Raw genomic sequence first — 14,227 nt, forward strand, 5'->3', positions numbered from 1 at the left:
TCATAACTATATACATGAAATTATAACCTATAACCTTACTATAACATTATTGTATAGATTACTATAACATCACTATAACAACCATGCCCAGCGAATCACGAGCCTTCTGAAGACACCCAACACAACAAACTTTGCATTGGATACCACACAATCATTTAAAAAGATGAACATGGGGGAATAGTGCATTCCCCCGAGATACAAAGCATCATACCTTGCCACTCGGGAGTACGCTTTGGGCTCCAGTCAGAGTCCTCTGGGGTGCCCGGATCCCCCTTGTGTAAATGGCTTCTCCAAATCAGGAAGTCTCTCTTTCTCCTCTGCAATCAGTTCCTTCCACTCTCTCCTCCCCCCCCCCACCCGCAAAAGGGCCAGTGAGAGACCCTCTCTTTTATGTATCGGAGGGGTAGCCGTGTTAGTCTGAATCTGTAAAAAGCAACAGAGGGTCCTGTGGCACCTTTGAGACTAACAGAAGTACTGGGAGCATAAGCTTTCGTGGGTAAGAACCTCACTTCTTCAGATGCAAGTAATGGAAATCTCCAGAGGCAGGTATAAATCAGTGTGGAGATAACGAGGTTAGTTCAATCAGTGAGGGTGAGGTGCTCTGCTAGCAGTTGAGGTGTGAACACCAAGGGAGGAGAAACTGTTTCTGTAGTTGGATAGCCATTCACAGTCTTTGTTTAATCCTGATCTGATGGTGTCAAATTTGCAAATGGACTGGAGCTCAGCAGTTTCTCCTCCCTCAGAAACTGCTGAGCTCCAGTTAGTTCCCTGATTGAACTAACTTTGTTATCTCCACACTGATTTATACCTGCCTCTGGAGATTTCCATTACTTGCATCTGAAGAAGTGAGGTTCTTACCCACAAAAGCTTATGCTCCCAGTACTTCTGTTAGTCTCAAAGGTGCCACAGGACCCTCGGTTGCCTCTCTTTTATAACCTTCTGACCCCTGATCAGCCTCATCAGGTGATCAAAGTCCCTCATGGGGAGATCTGTTGGTTAGTTACCTCCCCCTGTGGAGTTTAGAATTGAAAAATGGTATGCAACCATCCAAGGATTCTGTATTTGAATGGACAATCATCAAAATTAAACAACCTTCCATTGGTAGCCCTGGGCACTAGCCCTTGGAATTTTAGTCCAAGATGGAGAAGACAACAGGGAGGCAAAGACCAGCTTTACAGCCAAAATGGAGTTCATAGCTTGATAAACAGATACACAGAAATTTCACCACCACAAATAGAATTCATAAGCTGTAAACTGATTCCCTAAATAGTCACACAGAGTAACAACAGGATGAATACAGATGAAAAAGGATTAAAAACAGACTCACACCAGGCACTTACCACAGTTATTTGGGGGCACAGGTGCCAGGCATTATTAGTAGATGAATTTTAACTTACTAATTACTTTCTAGTAATTTTGGATTGTTTCCACCAGCGTGGAGGTGAAAGGTTCAAATATCAGCTGGGATTAGCGAGCATCCAGAGCTGCATAGAATGATCAACAGCATCCCATTGGAGTGTCTCTGCGCAGGGGAGCTGGCTGAGGAATGAGTTACACAGGTATAGTCGTGCATCACTGTTGTTTTGTTATTTCCGCCACCACCATTTCTCCTGACCAATGCATTTTACTCAGTGTTTTTACAGGGACAATCATGAAGCTGCTAGGAGTCACTGACAATAATTCTTTGCAGAAGAGACAACATCCACCAGGTGACACCAGGAGAAACTTGCCACCAAAACTGAAATTGCTTATCAGGGACATTTCTATGTAAGCAGAGTCAGAATGAGCTCTCCCCTGACATCTGGTGGTGAGCTGTGGAAAAGGACTTCAGGGGCTGATCTTGTTTGCATGGGCTCACCCACCCCACCTAGCATGATGGGACTGCTTGCCCAAATGGTCACTTTGGCTGCTGTGGGATCCCCAGTCTCTTTGTTATTGGGGCAGGAGTAATGAAGTGTTGTTATCCTGGTTATGTGAATCAAGGAAACTATAACTGTACTTGGCATTTTATGACTGAGGGACTTGCCCTCAACTAAGTAGCATTCGCTAGGCAAGGGACATGGGTTCCAAAGCATGCTAGATTGAGACTGACTCTGTAGACAAATATTGGCACCTGGTTGTAATTACGATTCCATGAGGATTCTTGTTTCATGCTGCAGAGCTGAAATCACTGACATCTAGGTCTAAGTGTTAGACCTACTTTAGGCTAGTGATTCTGAGTACACCTTCTCTGAGCCTTTCCTACCTAAGAGCTGAAATTGCTGAGAGCTATGTTAAGGGGTGGGCTGAAGACATTTTGGTGAGTGGCTAGCAGGACAGCTGGCAGAGAGGTATGGCTGGTGATGAAAACTGCAGCAGAGCTCTATGGAGAGGCATGGCAATTGGTCATCTAAGGTGCCCCCATGCCTCCCTCTCTCCTTCCACCTAGGTTGGGAGGTAAACTCTGCAGATGAACTTCTGAACTCTGGGGCTTCACTAACAAAGGATAGAAACTGTGGGTTGGGTGACTTTTGGGTTGGTGGACTTAAGATCCTGAGGGGAAAAGGACACTGCCAAACTTACTTGGGGGTGGGTCTTTGCTCATGGTTTGTGTTATGAATCCTGTTTGTGGTGTTTCCCCAACATAATGCCGCATTGTTTCCCTCCTTTATTAAAAGGCTTTTGCTACACTCAGACACTGTGCTTGTGAGAGGGGAAGTATTGCCTCTTAGAGGCACCCAGGGGGATGGTATGTAATTGTCCCAGGTCAATGGGTGAGGGATTGAGCTGGTTTTGCATTGTGTTATTGAAAAGGAACCCCTAGATACTGAACCCAGCCCTTGTTGCTGCCAACTCTGACAGGCAGAAGGGTTACATCTAAAACTAAGTGAATGGGACCATTATGGACCCGTCCCTGCTCCCATTCAAGTCACTGAGACTTTCCCTATTGATTGCAAAGGGAGCAGGAGCAGGCTCCATGTGACTCATTTGTGTTCTTTACAACTAGACAGAACCCCAGGGACCCACTCTAGGGGAGGATCCTGCTCTGGGGGAGGAGGAATTTAGTGAGTGGCTGCCATCTCTAATTTCTTTGATCTAGGAAATTCTCCAGCCCCTGAACAGGGTCTCCCAGGCTGGGTGCAGTAGGGATTTAATTGGCCATCTCCATTGGGTCTGCTCTGGGGGTCTCTCCATCCTGTCTGGGATCTGCTTTCTCTTCAAAGACCCTCTGGAGTGCAGCCTTGATGGAGCCCCTGAATTGCTGCTTCCTGTAGCTCCCGACTAGGAAGCAAATAACCGGATTGATGCTGCTGTTTGCAGAGGCTAGTATGTAAGGTATCACACTGGAATCATACACATTACAATAAACAAGGAACATGTGGAGACTGAGGGGAACAGCAAAGAGGAGGAAGAAGAGGATGGTGAGCAGGATAACAGTGTAGAACTTCCCTGGCTGATGTTGCTGGGAGCTATGTCAGACCTTGATGAACAGGGTCAGACTGGACAGAACCAAGATGAGAGTGAATATCAGGAAATTCAGAATGCTGATGGGTACATGGGATATGACACAGATTTCATTTGCAAAATAACCACACAAAAAAGCCACTGGTCTGGAAAACAACATGGAGAGAGCCCAGAACAGGGCAGACACAATGGCAGACAAATGTCTTGGCCAGCGGCATCAGTGCCAGATGGGGTAGAGGACAGAGAGATACCGCTCAGTGCTGAAGGCTGTCAGGAGATGCAGGCTGGTGCTATATGACATGAGAGCCAGCATGCCAAGTAGAAAGGGCAAGGAAATAACAATGCCATTCCAGCAAAAGAAATATTCTACCATTAAAACTATGCAATAAGCAGCCGAGCAGAGGAGGAAGCAGGTGTCAGAAATGGACAGGTTGAGGATGTAGACAGTGAAGGGGTTCCTCTTAATGTGGAAGTCGAGGAACCAGAGGAGGATCCCGTTCCCCACCAGCCCAAACAGGCAGATGAGCAGAGTGGTCCCTGGTGGTGCATCAACCAGTTGGCATCCAGTCTCGTTATATTCCGCTTCATAATCTAGGCCAAACAATGTTGGGGGTAGGGACACTGTGCTCAGTTTGGCCATCATGAAACCTCTACTGCAGGATTCCTGTCTCTCCCTCTCCCTCACACACAGCTGTTAGCAGAGAGCAGACAGATGGGAATCAGTGACTTGGACAGCCCCAGCGCTGTGTTTCACCGATCGTTCCAGCCCCTCCCCCCAACCCCCTGGCCTGGAACAGCCAGATCCTAATGAAGGGAGTGAAAAATAAGTAGAGATAATGGTTATGGGGGATGCTAGGGAGAGACAGAGATGTGGCGAAAGACTGATGGGTGAGGACGAGCCTGGAGACAGAGGGAGAGAGAGAAAGAAATAATTAAACAGCGAGCAAGATGGACTGAGAAAAAGGGAGGGAGAAACAGAAATGGGAGGGGCTGTTGGCCATGTATGGACAGGGAACACCACTGGATACATGTGTTGGGGGAAGTGGAGAGCAAGAGAGGGAACAATCATGTCTGGTGAATGAGTGCAAAGAGCACAGAATCCATCCAGCAGTCCCTTACCATCCTTCCTCCAACACCCTGGGGCCTGATCCGACTGTTTACGGGAGCTGGACTGGAACAGATCCACTTCAGAATCTCAGTGTTACACGGTCACTAACTGAGATTCTCTTCATACAATCACATGGGAAAGTTTTCCAAGTAATGATCTGTTATCCAGATGTGGAGGATTCCCCTGCTAGTCCCTGTGCAGTATACAACACCCAGTACCTGCCAGAGAAATGTCTTCCCCACGCTGAGCAAGGCGGGACAAAGCGATTGCAGTATCAGGAGGTCTAATGAGCACTGGACGGTTTGATAATATCAAGCTTCAACAGGGCTCTGCTGAGTGCTTCTGATCTCCTAAACATAAAGGAGATGGCTTCCAGAGTTTAAGTCTCATGGGACAAAAATGAGAGAAAGCCACAGTTATTGTTTAAAGGGTCGTGGACAGTATACATAGGCTGTAATCTGACTGTTAATTAGCATGGAACTGAGATTCTTCTTAATGTTTTAATTTTCCCAATTAACTCATTTCTGTGACGATTCCTTCATGTGGCACCATATTGATTTTCACATGGGTCATCAGCAGGGCTGGACCCTTTAGACCCAATATACCGTCCTCTGCCACTGCAGTTAATGGAATAACTGCTAGCAGTAGTAGGCTATCATCATCTCTGTGGCCCAGCAGCAGAGGCGGATGAGACATGCACTCTGCCAGTGAGTTTCCGTGCTATTGGCCAGCAGAGAGGAATGGGTAGATTCAGGAATCGTGGAATTCCATTCCAGGCTCGGGAGGAAGTGTGCTCTAGTGGGCACAGACTCTACTGCCTCTGTCTTCTCTGCCTTCCTCATGTCCTAGTCTCCCCACCAGCTTCTCACTCTCCCAAGCTCTTTGTACCATTCTCCTTTTCCCACCAATCCCAGTCTCCCCCAACATGAGCTCCTCATCTGGTCTTATTCTTCTGCCCCACCTGCCTCCTAGTCCTTGTTATTTCCCCCCAGCACCCTGTCTTGTTCTCTTTGCCCACTCAGTCCCAGTCTCCCTGCCTCCAGGTTCCCTGTCCCAATGTACTCCCCTCCCCTACATCACCTAGATCTAGCTCCTGTTTCCCCTATGTTTGAGTTTGGCTCCTTCATCCTCCTCCACGTTGCCTACGTGCTGGCGGGAGCACTAAGCATGCACGTGAGACAGAACTGAGAGCAGGGAAACTGGTGCCCAGCAATGCAGCATCTGGGAACAACTGCAGAGAAAGTCCTGCTTGGTCCTTGCCAGTGCCAGGTTCGAGCGTGCTCAGTCACTTTGTAGAGAGTGTACGTGCCGTCTGGTCACAAGTAGGAGCTGGGAGGGGATAGAGCATTTGCAAATTGAGATTTTTTAAATGTTCATAGCCTGGCTAAATGTGGGTGATTTTCATGGAAACACTAAAAGGCACATCCCTGACCTCAGAGCAATCCCCCCTCCTACCCTCCAGCAAAATTTCAAGTCTCTGCTCCAAAGCATGAGGGTGCTAGAGGCTTGTGACAAAATGGAATTAGGAATCTTTTTAACATGAGCAAATGATATTAGGAAAAACTTATTCACTAGGAGGGTGGTGAAGCACTGGAATGGGTTACCTAGGGAAGTGGTGGAAACTCCATCCTTAGAGGTTTTTAAGGTCAGGCTTGACAAAGCCCTGGCTGGGATGATTTAGTTGGGGATTGGTCCTGCTTTGAGAAGGGGGTTGGACTAGATGACCTCCTGAGGTCCCTTCCAACCCTAACATTCTATGATTCTATTAATGTATCTTTCCCCTGATCTTGTGCTCAGAAATGGCTGACCCATTTTTGCTGAAATGAATATGCAATGCAGTGGTTATCGCATTTGCTTTACACATGGACGGCCCTGTGTTTGAGCCCCATTAGCACCAGCAGCTCCTTGTGTGAGTAACAATGTTTATAAAATCTGGCAAACCTTGTACTGCAGTTTTCAGGGGCTGATTTTCTTTTGCAGCAGGAGATGGTATTAGTATGAGGCTGTCACTTTCTCTGTCGAGCTGGCTACAGATGTGTCCCATAGCAGCTTAATGTCAGAGTCCCCAGAGAATCTGTATTATAACACAGCCTGTAATAGCAGAAGTGCCTGCTGTTCCTCAGACAGTATGGTTGAACCTCCTATAATTTCTCTACATCCTTAGGTCATGTCTAGAGTGGAGAGCTTACATCAGCACAGCTGTACCAATGCAGCTGCGTTGCTGTAAGAGCGTTCATGTACCCGCTCTATGTGGTCAAACCGAGAAACCAGGGAAAAGAAAATCGGTTTGTTTCTAACCAAAACAGAAAGATTTTTTTATTTCTTGCTGAAATAATGCATCAAAAAGCCAATCCAGTCAGATCAAAGGCAGCTTTTTGCATGTCCTTTTGAAACGGCCTTTCGATTACAATCAATGTTTCGCTTAGGAAAAGTCGCCACAAAATGAAATGTCAAAACTCTTTCATTGGAAAATGTCCAAACGTTTTGACATTGCTGAAATTTTTGTTTTCAGTTCTTTTGGGAGGAAGAGAAGAACCTTTCTGGAAATGACACGAGCACCCCCAGGAATAATGTCTGTTTGGTCTGGTACTTCTGGACATTGGGGCCTTTGCAAAAGGCTCCTATTCAGGCAAGAGACAAGGCTCGAGCACAGTGACTGTGACACGGTGTTTATTCACGTTGTCCCACCTAGCCCTGGCAAAGCTCTCCTGGCTGGAAACTCATCAGGCTGCTGGGTTTGGGTCCCACCCACTGGCCCCTTGTGCTCTCAAGCGTCCCTCGGTCTGAGTAGGCTGCAGCATTTCCCTCCCCTTGGCATGTCTGGCACATTCCCTGGGCCCAGGCTCTCTTTCTGTTAGCCCTTCACAGAAATGGGACCAGACGGCCCAGCAGCCCTTGCCCCCACGACCAGTGCTGATGCCCCAGACTCCCAGTAGCTTAGATACACCCTTTCCCAGACTGCCAAACTTGTGAGCACTATCACGACCCCCTGAAGTTCACCCCTTCAGGGGGTCGTGATAGTGAAGCAAACAGACACACTGGCTTTGCAAAAGGGTTTCAACCCAATCACTCTTTACTGTGGCTAGTGCAAGAAATATACATATCTAGACAAAGCAATAAGAAATCTGCCTCACTTTCCTCACCATACTGGTTGTATGCTTTGGGTGAAGGTCAGAGTCCCTCAGTGGGTCCCGGGTCCCCAATCCTGCACATGGCTCCTCTTCTGAACCAGGCAATCTCTCTCTCTCTCTCTATTCTGCAGTCAGTGCCCTCATCTCTCTGTCTCTAAAATGGCCACTGACAAACCCTTCCTTTTACAACCTCCCAGCCCCTTTGCCAGGTGAAATCCTGGCAGCCTATCAGGTGCTCAGAGTCCATCACCAGGTGATCTATTGCTTAGTGACCTCCCCACAGAAGTCACACTTGAATCATGGGTGTGCCCTGGGCAGCAGCCATCTCCGTATTCAGGGGGATTCCATTTGAATGGACGATCATCAAAAGGTAGCATCCCTGGGCCACCAACCCTTGGAATTTACTCCAAGATGGAGGTACAGAGGCAGCAGGAAGGCAATAAAACAGCTGTAGAATCAAAATGAGGTTTGCAGCCAAATACTGATACATGCAGAGAGTTCATCTCAGAACAAATTCATAACCGGGAAATCGATTCCCCAGATTATCACACATTTCCCCAAATTGTCAAAGCTGGGGTGAATACCAAGGAAGAGGAGTTAGAGAGCAATACCTGGCAGTTAGCCTGGTCATTTTGGAGCACAGGTGCCTGGCAATATTAGTAGAGGAGTTTGAATTTGATTAGTCGATAATTAATTTGTTTTATTTCCATTGGAATACAGGTGAATTATTCAAATATCAGCTGGGATCAGCGGGAGTCTAGAGCTGCATGGAACGATCCCCTGCCTTCCATGGGAGTGTCTCTGCACAGGGAGCTGGCTGGGGAATGAGTTACACAGGGATGGTCCTACATTGGTGCTACTATTATTCCCCCCCACCACCATTTCTCAAGGCCATTGAATTTTTACTCAGCATATTTACAGGGAAAGTGGGGCGGCCGCGAGGTGTCCCCGACACTAATTATTTACAGAAGAGAAAATAACACTCGCAGGTGACACCGAGGGAAACTTGCAACCAAAACTGAAATTACGTGTCAGAGGCATTTTTAGAACAAAGAAATCAGGCCATAATGGGCCTGTTCCTGATCCCATTTAAGTCAACAGGACTTTCCAAACTGATTCTACTGGGAGCAGGTTGGGCCCCATGTCAGTAGCGTAGCTGGAGGGGTGCAGGGGAAGCAGCTGCTTCCCCTAAGCAAATTTTTCAAAAGCCCACGCCTTAGTTAGGCAGGGTTACCATGGCACCAGCGGCGCCGCTCTGAAGCCCAGCTTCCCCCAGCGTGCTACTGCATACCCCGCCCCCTCTCACTGCCACGCCCATCAGCTGTGTCTTCCATCAGGAGGGAGACACAGCTGATCACGCCTCAGGGAGGGGAGGGTGAACTGAGCTCCGGCAAGCCCGACTCAGTGGGAGGATAGGTGCTTAGCATACCCCGGCTGAACAACTGTCTCTCTCAGCAGGAGGGAGAAGCTGATTGTCCGGCAGGTAGGGGAAGATTAAGTACTGAGCTCCAGCAAGCTGGGCTCCTGCAGGCCGGCTTTGCTGGCTTCCCCCAGCATGCTACATTGCATACCCTGTCCCCTCCTTGCCGTGCCGGCTGTCTCCCAGCAGGAGGGAGACAGACAGCTAATTGGGGAGGGGAGTGGGAAAAAACTGAGCTCCAGCAAGCTGGGCTCCTGGGGAGGAGGAGAGGCTGGGGCCTTGGGGAAGAAGGGGGTCGGTCGGGGCATGCCCCCCATAGGGGGCAGGGGCACTCACCAGTCAACTGTTTATGGGGCCCTTGGGGGCCCATAAGCCATCAGCTGTTTGGCTGGGGTGGGGGCAGTAGGGTAGCTAGGGGAGTGCTGTTTAGCTGGTTTTTGGCCACCAGCCAATCAGCGAGGGGAACTGCTCCTGAAGCAGGGGCTGAGCTGGGAGACCCCACTGGTGAGGTGCAGCCCCACCTCCTTCTCCTACCTGCTCCTTGTGGCACTGTGGCAGGCGTTCTTTTTCTGGCTCTGCAGCAGCAGCACCTAACCTCTCACCCAACTAAAGGCAGCCAGTAGCAGCAGCTGGTAAGTGTATTTCAAAGGGGGTCTTTCTTGTGGTGAGGGTGGGGGGGACTGGAAACCCCCCAGGTGTCTGTGAGAGCCAGCACCTGGCTGCTGGTGGGATGGCTGTCTGCATGGTGGGGGGCAGGGGGCTCAGCCAGAGGCATCTCCAAAAACATCCTCTGCACCCCTGCAGCAGAGAGAGACTGACTGTATGTCTACACTACGGGATTAATCCGAATTTAGATAATTCGGATTTGAGAAACAGGTTGTATAAAGTCGAAATGAGTGCGGCCACACTAGCACAGTAATTCGGTGGTGTGCGTCCAAGTACCGGGGCTAGCGTCGATTTCTGCACTGTTGCACTGTGGGTAGCAATGCCATAGCTATCCCATAGTTCCCGCAGTCTCCCGCGCCCATTGGGATTGTGGGTTAAGATCCCAGTGCCTGATGGGACAAAAAACATCGTCGCAGGTGGTTCTGGGTACAGCCTCACTTCCTCCCTCCCTCCCTCCCTGCATGAAAGCAACGGACGGCAGACAACCATTTTCGCGCCTTTTTTCCTGGGTGGGTGAACACTGCAGACTCCATACCACGGCAAGCATGGAGCCCGCTGAGGTCAAGACAGCACTCATGAATATTGCAAACACCTCGCGCGTTCTCGTGGAGTTTATGCTCAGCCAGGACCAGAAAAACGAGGCGAGGAGGCAGCGGCGGCGGCAGCGCAGCGACAAGCATGATGAGGACATGGACACGGACACGGACACAGAATTCAGTGAAACCACAGGCCCCGGTGCTTTGGAGATCATGTTGTTAATGGGGCAGATTCTATCCATGGAACGCCGATTCTGGGCAAGGGAAACAAGCACAGACTGGTGGGACCGCATAGTGTTGCAGGTCTGGGACGATTCCCAGTGGCTGCGGAACTTTCGCATGCGTAAGGGCACTTTCATGGAACTTTGTGACTTGCTGTCTCCTGCCCTGAAACGCCAGAATACCAAGATGAGAGCAGCCCTCACAGTTGAGAAGCGCGTGGCGATAGCCCTGTGGAAGCTTGCAACGCCAGACAGCTACCGGTCAGTCGGGAATCAATTTGGAGTGGGCAAATCTACTGTGGGGGCTGCTGTGATGCAAGTAGCCAAAGCAATCACTCAGGTGCTGCTACGAAAGTTAGTGACTCTGGGAAATGTGCAGGCTATAGTGGATGGTTTTGCTGCAATGGGATTCCCTAACTGTGGTGGGGCAATAGACGGAACCCATATCCCTATCTTGGCACCGGAGCACCAAGCCACCGAGTACATAAACCGCAAGGGGTACTTTTCAATGGTGCTGCAAGCACTTGTGGATCACAAGGGACGTTTCACCAACATCAACGCGGGCTGGGCGGGAAGGGTTCATGACGCTCGCGTCTTCAGGAACACTACTCTGTTTAAAGGGCTGCAGCAAGGGACTTACTTTCCAGACCAGAAAATAACCGTTGGGGATGTTGAAATGCCCATAGTTATTCTTGGGGACCCAGCCTACCCCTTAATGCCATGGCTTATGAAGCCATACACAGGCAGCCTGGACAGGAGTCAGGAGCTGTTTAACTACAGGCTAAGCAAGTGCAGAATGGTGGTAGAATGTGCATTTGGCCGTTTAAAAGGTCGCTGGCGTTCATTATTGACTCGCTCTGACCTCAGCCAAAGAAATCTCCCCATTGTTATTTCTGCTTGCTGTGTGCTCCACAATCTCTGTGAAAGTAAGGGGGAGACCTTTATGGCGGGGTGGGAGGCTGAGGCAAATCGCCTGGCTGCTGATTACGCGCAGCCAGACACCAGGGCGATTAGAAGATCACACCATGAAGCGCTGTGCATCAGAGAAGCTTTGAAAACCAGTTTCATGGCTGGCCAGGCTACAGTGTGAAATATCTGTTTGTTTCTCCTTCATGAAAACCCTCCCCCTTTACTGATTGATTTTCTGTAAGGAACCCACCCTGCCCCTTCCCCCAGCTTTCTTTCAAACCAAATAAAGTCACTATCATTTAAAAATCATTTATTCTTTATTAATAGATTAGAAAAAGAGGGAGGGAACCCGGGTGGTATTTGGGAGGAGGATTGCTGGGAAGGAAAAAGCCACAAAGAAAAGGTTAAAAAAATGACAGCCTTTTGCTTGGGCTGTCTACTGGGGTGGAATGGGAAGGTGTACGGAGCCTCCCCCCCCGCGTTCTTACACGTCTGGGTGAGGAGGATACGGAACATGGGGAGGGGGGAGGGTGGAACAGGGGCTGAAGCGGCAGTCTGTTTTCCAGCAGCCGTTCCTGAACCTCCACCAGACGCCGGAGCAGCCCCAGCGTTGCATCCTTCATCCTCTGGTCTTCCTGCCGCCATCTCTCATCTCGATCGTCCCTCCTCTCCTCACGTTGGTCCCTCCTCTCCTCACGTTGGTCCCTCCTCTCCTCACGTTCACTGACTTCTTTCCTATACTTTGAAACTGTTTCCTTCCACTCATTCAGATGAGCTCTGTCACTCCTGCTGGATTGCATAATTTCAGAAAACATGTCCTCCCGCGTCTTCTTCTTACGACGCCTTATCTGTGATAACCTTCGGGATGGAGGAGGGAGGCTTGAGGAATTTGCAGCTGCTGTAGGGAGGGGAAAAAAGAGAGAATTGTTTTAAAAGCTACATTTTGCAGAACAATGCTTATACTCTTTCACGGTGACCAACACTGTTCACATTACATAGCACATGTGATTTCTGTGCAAGGTCGCATTTTGCCTCTTAATGCTGAGTGTTTGTGGCTTTGCTGCTAGAGATCACAGGTCTGGGCAACAGAATTCGGCTTGCATGCGGCCATGGTAAGCCATTGTTTTACAGCTTCTGCACCCTCCTTTCCCACATACCAAGCATAGCCTGTAGAGTGCTGCAGAAGCCTGGCCAATCTCAGCCAGTTGGGGGGGGGGGCAGTGTGGGGGGGCTTGTCTGGGCCCCTTCAGGCAAGTAGAGTGCTGCGGTTTTTCTGTTAACATTCAGCAGCACCAGAAAACAAACTAACCCCCCCCCCCGCCATGAATTCTCTGGGATGATCACGGTACCCCTCCCCCCACCGCATGGCTGGTATCAGGGAAGATCCCTGCAGGCACCAAACTACCCCCCCCCCGCCGCCGACCCCCCCCCCCCCTCGCCATGAATTCTCTGGGATGATCACGGTACCCCTCCCCCCACCGCATGGCTGGTATCAGGGAAGATCCCTGCAGGCACCAAACTACCCCCCCCCGCCGCCGACCCCCCCCCCCTCGCCATGAATTCTCTGGGATGATCACGGTACCCTCCCCCCACCGCGTGGCTGGTAACAGGGAAGATCCCTGCTAGCCAAACGCGGAAAACTTCAGGGCCAATTTCCCATCTGCGCTTGGCTAACTGCAGGGAAGGATTTATTTTCCGCCACAGGCAAACAGCCCAGTAGGAACGGCCACCTCTGTCCCCTTAATTAAGTTCCCGTATTTCAACCAGGTTACCAGGAGTGATATCACTCTCCTGAGGATTACACAACAAGATAAAGAACGGATGTTGCTTGAATGCCAGCAAACACCGGGACCATACGCTGCCAGGCTTTGTCAGGCAATGATACCAGATTACTTGCTGCAAGCATGGCGTGGTCAAGTGTCCTACCATGGAGGAGGGAATAAGGATGCACTGCCCAGAAACCTTCTGGCAAGGCTTTCGGAGTACCTCCAGGAGAGCTTCATGGAGATGTCCCTGGAGGATTTCCGCTCCATCCCCAGACACGTTAACAGACTTTTCCAGTAGCTACAGACTTTTCCAGTAGCTGAACTGACCGCGAATGCAAAGTCAGGCAAAGTAATCATTAAAAACCGTTTGCTTTTAAAACAAGTTTTATATTTTAAAAGGTAAACTCACCTGAGGTCCCTTCCATGGGGTCAGAGTCTTGGGTACTGGCTTGGGAGGCTTGGGAGGGTACTTCAGTCAGGGTGATAAAAAGATCCTGGCTGTTGGGGAGAATGGAGTGCTGTGTGCTCTCTGCAAGCTCATCCTCCTCCTCCTCCTCCTCCTCCTCTACCCCATCGGCAGAATCCTCAGGCGTCGAGACTATCCCCGACCCAGAATCCACGAACAAAGGTGGGGTAGTGGTGGCAGCCCCCCCTAGAATTGCATGCAGCTCGGCGTAGTAGCGGCATGTCCGCGGCTCTGACCCGGAGCGACCGTTTGCCTCCTTTGTTTTTTGATAGGCTTGTCTGAGCTCCTTGACCTTCACGCGGCACTGCTCAGAGTCCCTATTGTGGCCTCTCTCCATCATGCCCTTGGAAATTTTTTCAAAAGTTTTTGCATTTCGTCTTTTAGAACGAAGTTCTGCAAGCACTGAATCCTCTCCCCATACAGCGATCAGATCCAGTACCTCCCTCACGGTCCATGCTGGTGCTCTTTTTCGATTATCAGCCTGCATGGTTACCTGTGCTGATGAGGTATCTGTGGTCACCTGTGCTCTCCACGCTGGGCAAACAGGAAATGAAGTTCAA

General features: G+C 49.9%; 1 pseudogene; it reads right to left on the reverse strand.

Moving 5' to 3' along the window:
- Positions 1 to 3,130: 3,130 nt before the first annotated feature.
- Positions 3,131 to 4,087, reverse strand: LOC128837401 (mas-related G-protein coupled receptor member H-like; annotated as a pseudogene).
- Positions 4,088 to 14,227: the final 10,140 nt, after the last annotated feature.

The sequence above is a fragment of the Malaclemys terrapin genome, chromosome 4 (genome assembly GCF_027887155.1).
Source record: "Malaclemys terrapin pileata isolate rMalTer1 chromosome 4, rMalTer1.hap1, whole genome shotgun sequence".
Taxonomy (NCBI): domain Eukaryota; kingdom Metazoa; phylum Chordata; order Testudines; family Emydidae; genus Malaclemys; species Malaclemys terrapin.